This window comes from Ovis canadensis, chromosome 12, assembly GCF_042477335.2.
Source record: "Ovis canadensis isolate MfBH-ARS-UI-01 breed Bighorn chromosome 12, ARS-UI_OviCan_v2, whole genome shotgun sequence".
NCBI lineage: Eukaryota > Metazoa > Chordata > Mammalia > Artiodactyla > Bovidae > Ovis > Ovis canadensis.
The window spans coordinates 85804400-85814588 of record NC_091256.1 but is presented as its reverse complement, the minus strand read 5'-3'; the positions used below and the strand labels follow the sequence as shown (position 1 = coordinate 85814588).

The 10189-nt window shown below is 43.6% G+C and overlaps 1 non-coding gene across 1 annotated transcript; it reads right to left on the bottom strand.

Annotated features, from left to right (window-relative positions):
• Nucleotides 1-9700: 9700 nt before the first annotated feature.
• Nucleotides 9701-9835, bottom strand: LOC138416702 (small nucleolar RNA SNORA48). Its single transcript, XR_011247822.1, has one exon. It is a non-coding gene; the product is annotated as a small nucleolar RNA SNORA48 (small nucleolar RNA).
• Nucleotides 9836-10189: the final 354 nt, after the last annotated feature.

Sequence of the window (10189 nt, the reverse complement as noted above, 5' to 3'; positions counted from 1 at the left end):
TGTATTGTTTTCCCTAAGTCAAGAAATTCTTCATGACACCAGCTGGGTGTTCTATAATCCAACTCAGTTCTGACTTCATTTATCTGGAAATTGATTGAACTCCTCAGGTTAAGAGCTCAGCACCAAACAACTGTCCTCCACTTCAGGTGCTAATTGCAAGAAGCAGATCCCCAAGTTACTTGGTTACAAATTGGAAGTTCCCATGACCTCTTCTCTCTTAAAATCTGAGTAGTTTGCTAGAGTGGCTCACAGAGCCCAGGGAATATTTATTTACTAGTTTATTAAAGTATATGTTAAAGAATATAAATGAATAACCAGATGAAGAGATACATAGAGTGAGGTCTGAGAGGGTCCCAAACGTAGGAGCTTCAGTCCTCAGAGAGTTGGAGTGCATCACCCGCCTGGTTTGTGGATGTATCCGCCACCTGGAAGCTCATCAAACCCCCTGGTACTGGGGTTTTATATAGGCACGATCAATTACTAGCTTCATTTCTAGCCCCTCTACACTTTGGAGAAGCTGGGGGCAAGGAGGCTGAAAATCCCAAGCTAACCATGGCTTGGTCTTCTGGAGACCAGCCCCCATCCAGGAGCCCACCCAGAGCTGCCTCATGAGAACAAAAGATATTCCTAATATTCTTTTCACTTAGGAAATTACAAAGGTTTTGGGAGCTCTGTGTCAGGGACCAGGGGCAGAGAGCAATATATATGTACAGATAGATTTAATTTGTAATTTTTCTATTATCTCAAAAATCCGCACAAAAGCTTGTACACTGATATTCATAGCAGCATTATATATGCAATAGCTAAAAAAATGAAACCCCACATGTCTATCAATTGATAAATGGAGAAATAAAATGTTATATACCCATATGGTAATATCCAATGGACTATTCTTTAGCAGTAAAAAGAAATAAAATACTGATACATGCTACAAAGTGAATTGAACCATTATGCTACATGAAAGAAACCAGTCAGAAAAGGCACTTATTATGATTTAATCTATAGGAATTGTTCAGAATAGGAAAATCTATAGAGACAGAAAGCAGATAAGTGGTTTGGAAGGAAGGGAAAGGACATGGGGGTTAGCGGGGTGGCTGCTAGCAGGTATGAAGTTTCTTTTTGAGGTGATGAAAAAGATTATAGGTTGATTTTAAAATCTGTGACTATATTAAAAAACACTTGTACACTTTAAGTGGGTGATTTGTTTGGTATGTAAATCATATTTCAACAGATTTGTCGTCTAAAAAAGAATAAAAGTTCAAAGAGTGGGATTGACCATCAAGAAAGGAGTCAGGACTTTGTAGATTTCACCTTGATTGTGATGGCAGTTACTGGAATGTACACGTTTTTCAAACTTCACTGAGAAGTGTGTCAATTAATCCTCAATCAAGTTGATTGGCACAACCTCAGGAATAAGGACTAGCAAGCCAGTTTTTAAAAAATGGGCAAAATACTTGAACCAACACTCACAAAAGAAGATATATAAATGGCAAATAAGCATATGAAAATATATTCAACATCATCAGCTCAGTTCAGTTCAGTTCAGTCTCTCAGTCATGTCTGACTCTTTGCAACCCCATGAATCGCAGCACGCCAGGCCTCCCTGTCCATCACCAACTCCCGGAGTTCACTCAGACTCATGTCCATCGAGTCAGTGATGCCATCCAACCATCTCACCCTCTGTCATCCCCTTCTCCTCCTGCTCCCAATCCCTCCCAGCATCAGAGTCTTTTCCAATGAGTCAACTCTTTGCATGAGGTGGCCAAAGTACTGGAGTTTCAGCTTTAGCATCATTCCTTCCAAAGAAATCCCAGGGCTGATCTCCTTCAGAATGGACTGGTTGGATCTCCTTGCAGTCCAAGGGACCCTCAAGAGTCTTCTCCAACACCACAGTTCAAAAGCATCAATTATTTGGCACTCAGCTTTCTTCACAGTCCAACTCTCACATCCATACATGACTACTGGAAAATGCAAGTTAAAATAACAATATTATCCCACTACCTATTAGAATAGTTAAAACAATTGACTAAGTGTTGGCAAGAATGTGTCAGAACTCGAACTCTCAAACACTGCTGGTGCTAATGTAACATGGTGTAGAGATTTTGTAAAATGCTCAACAGTTACTTAAACATTCCACATTCAGCTGCCACACCATCTAGCTGTTCCACCACTAGGTATTTACCCAAGAGAAATGAAAACACATGTCCGTACAAAGACTTGTACATAAATATTCATGGCAGTTTTATTTGTAACTGTGCGAAACTGGAAATAATCCAAATGCCCATCAACAGGTGAATGGATAAACCAATTGTGGCATATCACACTTACCAGTATAATAGAATGAACTATTGAATACTTATTGAATGATTCCCTTAAAACAGAACATTAGAAAATGCTAACACTTTTATAGCAAAAGCAAGTCAGTCGTTGCCTGGGAGGAGGGTGGGAGGGGCAGGATGGGAGGCACAAAGAAATCTTGGGGCATGATGGGTATGGTAGGCTTGTTGTCTTGATTTTGGTGATTATTTTTATTGATGTATACCTATATATATATGCCAAACCTTATTAAATTGTGGATTTTTAAATATGTGCAGTTTATCACATGTCACATACACCTTATTAAACCTGTAAAAACAAAGATACTCCATTTAAAGTTCTTGGCTTAAAGGGTCTGTTTCCTCTAATTGCACCTTGACTCCATGCCCTGAAATTATAGGCTGGAGAAACTTCTACCTTGGCCTTGACAGGCCCCTGGAATCCAGCTCTCCTCTCAGGTTGCCCAGGCTCCTCTCCAGTCATGTTTTAGAGGACGCAGGTCAGCCGTGTACCTCTATACTCTCCATGGAGGGCTGGCTGCTCCGGTCCACACAGTGTTCCTTTGCTCACACTAGGACCTCTCAGTGTGTTGGCTTTTATAATTATTTCTTGATTATTCATTTTGTTGTCAATTTTTTACGACCACCAACACAAGCAAAAATCATTTAACTCAAATTAATTCTCCCGATATTTTTTTTCAAAAGTGAGTATGTGCAAGATACACGGCAAAGGTGTGTGTGAAAGAGCCTATGTCTAAAAAGACCTCGTTGATTAGAAAAGTTTGAGGGCGAATGCGGGAGCGCTAGTGACTTCCTGAGACGTGGAGTGGGATTGGCATAGGTGGGGCCTGCAGATAAAGTGACACAGGGTTTACTGACACCTGATTCTCCCTCTCTGAAATTTTGTGAGCTCATCCTGAGACCCCAGAGTCCCTCTTTCTTCCACTGTCAGGAAGGCTGGCGATCCAGTCAGTGGAAGAAGGCACAGTGTTTCCTTGCTTGTTGCCTTGCTAGTCATCTGGGCCTAGAGCAATGGAAACTTGGGAGCTATCAGATGACTTGGGAAGGTATTTTCTATCTTACCTTTATTGCTACATACCACTTCCAGAGATGTGCTGGCTGAGCTTGTGGGTCTGATTTATGGAGGGGTTCTAGAGGCAGCTTTCAGCTGCATGTCCGTATGCAGCTCTGTACCGGCCACTGGACAGGCATTCAGATTGACAGGGGGGAGCATATGCATCTCAGAAGGAAGCAGATGCTCCATGGTCAACAGTACTTTAGAAGGAGAAGCAAAGGCGGAAAAGGACAGACCCCATATCTGACCTCAGAAAGTTCTATACCACTGCTGTCTCCTGCCTGAGGCTTCTGAGTGCTTCATGCGTCTTGAGCCATTGCACCAAAGGCTACAGGCAACTCTGAAAGAAGTGGCCTCCAGCAGACTGAGTTATGGGAGTATAGACACTGCCAACCTCCGCTGTTGCCGTGGAAGGGATGTTATTGTTAGGGGATGATGTGGAAGGGCCCTTCCAAGAAGTGACCAAACTCGTACCTGAGAATTGAGTGCAGCATGGCGAAGGGTGAAGATGAAGGCCTTTGGAATTTGAGACCGATAAAGACCACTCAGAGTGAGAATCAGTTCTACCACTTCCTGATCTTGGAAATGTAACTTGCTTACTCACAGCATCATTCTATCAGTTGGAAAATAAGGATGTTAATAATAATAATGCCTGTCTTCTCAGGATCGTTTTAAGGACTAAGTGGAATGATACATGAAGTGATGAACTGGGGAGTTCTCACTTATGCCAAAAGATACATTTTAGGTGGTTTTAAATACAGGAGGCATAGTGTTTGGTTGAAAAAAGGATTCTTTAGCTGCCAAAGATGTTTTTTGGATCTGAGACTGATAGTCAAGTCAGCTGCTAAATGATCAAAGCAATGGCCATACTTACAATGAATGGGGCCATCTTTTCAGATTTAAACCTCGGCCCAATGGCAGCACATCCGTGAAGGCTATTTCTCCTTCCTACTTCATCTTAGTGAAAATGAAATGTTTGCTGGCTTGGAAAAAAGGGCTTGACCTCAGCCAAAATAAAAAAAATCCACAACTTCCAGGTACACGAAATGACTTGTGTTCACCAGCTTTGTATGAACACTGAGATCTCTGGGTACCATGATTTGTTTAATCGGGAGTTGGTGAGGGGCATTAAGTAAATGTCACGGGAACACCATGCTGCTCTTGTCGGGCGGTAAACACTTTTATTTCAGGGCCAGAGAAAATGTCTCTTTAGAGGATTCTGATGCTCCTATGAGTATGTCATGCCCCTCTGCACACATGTAGACAAGGGTTATTTTAAAATTATTCTCTTCCCACTCAAAGAATCATGACAAGATTCAATCCCCTAAAATCTCTACCTGGGTGAAAAAGAGGAAATCTCTCTGGGGTCTCATAATCTGGTCGTCTCTGGTATCTGACTCCAACTTCCCCTGAAGTTTCTGACAAGCCACCCTTGTCCCTTTGCTCATGGCTGCCGTTCCCGGCCTGGTGACCTGCCAGCCTCACCCACCATCTCTTGGCCTCTTCCTCGTCTATTGAATGCAGTGGGGTCATTTTTACCCCCGCTGATAGTGCTCTCACTGGGCACTGCTGGGTGAGTTCCCCTTTTTGGACACACTTTTCTCATTGAAGGGCTTCCCTTGTGGCTCAGCTGGTAAAGAATCCTCCTGCAGTGCAGGAGGCCTGGGTTTGATCCTTGGGTTGGGAAGATCCCCTGGAGAAGGGAAGAGCTAGCCACTCCAGTATCCTGGCCTGGAGAATTCCATGGACCCGTATCGTCCATGGGGTTGCAAAGAGTTGGACACGACTGAGTGACGTTCACTGAAAATCCAGAGGCATAGAACCCAGGGTAGCAGGGACGGAGGGTTGCAGGCCTCTCTGCGTGATAAGGCTCATGTTCATACTCACGTTCAGTTTGTGTTAATTAATGCATAGACCATGAAGTGTCTAGGTTAGTACCTGGCCTGTACTAGGCATGGCACACATGCTTGCCATCCCCATCATTATAGCACAAAAACAGAACCATGGCGCATGCGTCACAACTTCTGAAAGTCGTTTCATGGACCATGCTGCTTCACATCCTAGTGTTTCCCAAGTACGTTAGGTTTTTTCTTAAGAGACAGAGAAACACTCCATTGGACTATTGGAGTGGCATAGATGGGGCTGTGAGAGAAATGTCAGCTCTTCCATCCTTTTTAGATGCAGTGTTTCTGACAACATCTTCAGAAGCACTCCTAGCCTAGTGCCCGGCACACAGGAAGTACCTAATTATATACCTAACATGTATTAGGTACTTTCTAATTTTTCCTCTGTATAAAAGAACTGTACTTAGAAATCTGGACCGAGGCCCCATTAAGCTGCCTTGCTCTGGAGCCCAGGGGAGCCCCATTCACAGCCACACAGGTGCTTCTTATCTTTAGCCTCCTGCTCCTAGAGGAAGTGAGCTTGCACACCTGCTCAGTCATTTGAGTCATGCCTCTTGGCGACCCTAAGACTGTAGCCCCAGTCTCCTCTGTCCATGGGATTTCCCAGGCAAGAATACGGGAGTGGGTTGCCATTTCCTTCTCCAGGGACCAAACCAACATCTCCTGCATTACAGGCAGACTCTTTACTGCTGAGCAACCTAGGAAGACGAAGTGAGCTTCAGTTCCGTTCAGTTCAGTCGCTCAGTTGTGTCCGACTCTTTGCAACGCCATGAATTGCAGCACGCCAGGCCTCCCTGTCCATCACCAACTCCCGGAGTTCACTCAAACTCATCCATTGAGTCGGTGATGCCATCCAGCCATCTCATTCTCTGTCGTCCCCTTCTCCTCCTGCCCCCAATCCTTCCCAGCATCATAGTCTTTTCCAATGAGTCAACTCTTCACATGAGGTGGCCAAAGTATTGGAGTTTCAGCTTTAGCATCAGTCCTTCCAAAGAACACCCAGGACTGATCTCCTTCAGAATGGACTGGTTGGATCTCCTTGCAGTCCAAGGGACTCTCAAGAGTCTTCTCCAATATCACAGTTCAAAAGCATCAATGCTTCGGCCCTCAGCTTTCTTCACAGTCTAACTCTCACATACATACATGACCACTGGAAAAACCATAGCCTTGACTAGACGGACCTTTGTTGGTAAAGTAATGTCTCTGCTTTTGAATATGCTATCTAGGTTGGTCATAACATTGCTTCCAAGGAGTAAGCGACTTTTAATTTCATGGCTGCAGTCACCATCTGCAGTGATTTTGGAGCCCCCAAAAACAAAATCTCACACTGCTTCCATTGCTTCAACATCTACTACCCATGAAGTGATGGGACCAGATGCCATGATCTTTGTTTTCTGAATGTTGAGGTTTAAGTCAACCTTTTCACGCTCCTCTTTCACTTTCATCAAGAGGCTTTTTAGTTCCTTCTCACTTCCTGCCACAAGGGTGGTGTCATCTGCATACCTGAGGTTATTGATATTTCTCCCAGCAATCTTGATTCCAGCTGGTGCTTCATCCAGCCCAGCATTTCTCAAGATGTACTCTGCATAGAAGCTAAATAAGTAGGGTGACAATATACAGCCTTGACGTACTCCTTTTCCTATTTGGAACCAGTCTGCTGTTCCATGTCCAGTTCTAACTGTTGCTTTCTAACCTGCATATAGGTTTCTCAAGAGGCAGGTCAGGTGGTCTGATATGCCCATCTCTTTCAGAATTTTCCATAGTTTATTGTGATCCACACAGTCAAAGGCTTTGGCATAGTCAATAAGGCAGAAATAGATGTTTTTCTGGAACTCTCTTGCTTTTTCCATGATCCAGCAGATGTTGGCAATTTGATCTCTGGTTCCTCCGCCTTTTCTAAAACCAGCTTAAACATCTGGAAGTTCACAGTTTACGTATTGCTGAAGCCTGGCTTGGAGAATTTTGAGCATTACTTGACTAGCATGTGAGATGAGTGCAATTGTGCGGTAGTTTGAGCATTCTTTGGCATTGCCTTTCTTTGGGATTAAAATGAAAACTGACCTTTTCCAGTCCTGTGGCCACTGCTGAGTTTTCCAAATTTGCTGGCATATTGAATGCAGCACTTTCACAGCATCATCTTTCAAGATTTGAAATAGCCCAACTGGGATTCCATCACCTCCACTAGCTTTGTTCATAGTGATGCTTTCTAAGACCCACTTGACTTCACATTCCAGGATGTCTGGCTCTAGGTGAGTGATCACACCATTGTGATTATCTGGGTTGTGAAGATCTTTTTTGTAGAGTTCTTCTGTGTATTCTTGCCATCTCTTCTTAATATCTTCTGCTTCTGTTAGGTCCAGACCATTTCTGTCCTTTATTGAGCCCATCTTTGCATGAAAATTTCCCTTGGCATCTCTAATTTTCTTGTAGAGATCTCTAGTCTTTCCCATTCTGTTGTTTTCCTCTATTTCTTTGCATTGATCGCTGAGGAAGTCTTTCTTATCTCTCCTTGCTATTCTTTGGAACTCTGCATTCAGATGCTTATATCTTTCCTTTTCTCCTTTGCTTTTTGCTTCTCTTCTTTTCACAGCTATTTGTAAGGCCTCCCCAGACAGCCATTTTGCTTCTTTGCATTTCTTTTCCATGGGGATGGTCTTGATCCCTGTCTCCTGTACAATGTCAGGAACCTCATTCCATAGTTCATCAGGCACTCTATCTATCAGATCTAGGCCCTTGTATCTATTTCTCACTTCCACTGTATATTCATAAGGGATTTGATTTAGGTCATACCTGAATGGTCTAGTGGTTTCCCCTATTTTCTTCAATTTATGTCTGAATTTGGCAATAAGGAGTTCATGATCTGAGCCACAGTCAGCTCCTGGTCTTGTTTTTGTTGACTGTATAGAGCTTCTCCATCTTTGGCTGCAAAGAATATAATCAATCTGATTTCAGTGTTGACCATCTGGTGATGTCCATGTGTAGAGTCTTCTCTTGTGTTGTTGGAAGAGGGTGTTTGCTATGAACAGTGCGTTCTCATGGCTAAACTCTATAAGCCTTTGCCCTGCTTCATTCCATATTCCAAGGCCAAATTTGCCTGTTACTCCAGGTGTTTCTTGACTTCCTACTTTTGCATTCCAGTCCCCTATAATGTAAAGGACATCTTTTTGGTGTGTTAGTTCTAAAAGGTCTTGTAGGTCTTCATAAAACCGTTCAACTTCAGCTTCTTCAGCATTACTGGTTGGGGCATAGGCTTGGATTACTGTGATATTGAATGTTTGCCTTGGGAACAAACAGAGATCATTCTGTTGTTTTTGAGATTGTATCCAAGTACTGCATTTTGGAATCTTTTGTTGACCATGATGGCTACTCCATTTCTTCTGAGGGATTCCTGCCCACAGTAGTAGATATAATCGTCATCTGAGTTAAATTCAGCCATTCCAGTCCATTTTAGTTCGCTGATTCCTAGAATGTCAGCGTTCACTCCTTCCATCTCCTATTTGACCACTTCCAATTTGCCTTGATTCATGGATCTGACATTCCAGGCTCCTATGCAATATTGCTCTTTACAGCATCGGACCTTGCCTCTATACCAGTCACATCCACAGCTGGGTATTGTTTTTGCTTTGGCTCCATCCCTTCATTCTTTCTGGAGTTATTTCTCCACTGATCTCCAGTAGCATATTGGGCACCTACGGACCTGGGGAGCTCCCCTTTCAGTGTCCTATCATTTTGCCTTTTCATACTGTTCATGGGGTTCTCAAGGCAAGAATACTGAAGTGGTTTGCCATTCCCTTCTCCAGTGGACCACATTCTGTCAGAAGTGAGCTTAGTTGCCCCCAGATCAGCAAAGGACTATGCTTTTCTGCTCTAACTCCTTATCCTGTCCCAATCTAGGTGGTAATTGTTTCTCTCCCTCCACTGGCTTTCTCTCTGCTTGACAAGCACTTCTTGTTAATACATTTTGTTTTACAGATAATGATCATGAGAACAACGATCGTTCTCTCTTGTATGGTGCCTTCTCCTTTTCAGATCACGTCCTCTGCCTTGCTTTTCTTTTTCTCCTCAATCAAATGGATGAGTAAGCAGGGGGGGTGCCACATGTCCTTCCCATTTTACAGACTCGTGCTGTTCTAAGGTCACACAGCTGGGAACTGGCAGAACCAGAACTAGACTTCAAGGCCTTACCTTCAGACCCTTGGTGTTCTCGCTGTTGCAGACGATTTCCTGTGGATAAGTGACAGGTCTGGAAGCACAGAGCTGGAAATGAGCAAGCCCTAAGATGACCAACACTTCCCAGGTTGCAAAGAATCCACCTGCTAATGTAGGAGACAGGGGTTCGATCCTAAGGTCAGGAAGATCCCCTGGAGTAGGAAAGGGCAACCCAGTATTCTTTTTTCTTTTTCAATCTATGTGTCTAGGGCATGAACCAGGCATGAGTACAGAGCAAAAGCCAAGCTGGGATAAACAAGGAGGTGTTTTGTCCCTCACTGACATGAGACAGGCACCATCAACGAGGTGCCACTCTACCCAGGTCAGGGACAACAACCCAATATTCTTGCCTGGAAAACTCCATGGACAGGGGAGCCTGGCAGGCTATAGTCCATGGGGTCACAAAAGCACTGGAGTGAGCCCACACACCATAAGGTGGTGAATGGCAGCAGGGGCTACTGTGGCCAAGAGAAAGCCAGTATGTCAGGCTTAAAACAGATCCAAGAAATGACAGTTTCAATGGTCAAGAAGTATAGCAAACATTTCTGGTAGCAACTTAATTTGTTGAATGAATACGGGAATGAATAACATTGAAAAAGAAGTACATTCTCTAAAGATGCGCATGCATCCTTATGATCAGTTCAGTCACCTCAGCTAGGGGAAAGTAACCTCTTAGATTCTCAAAG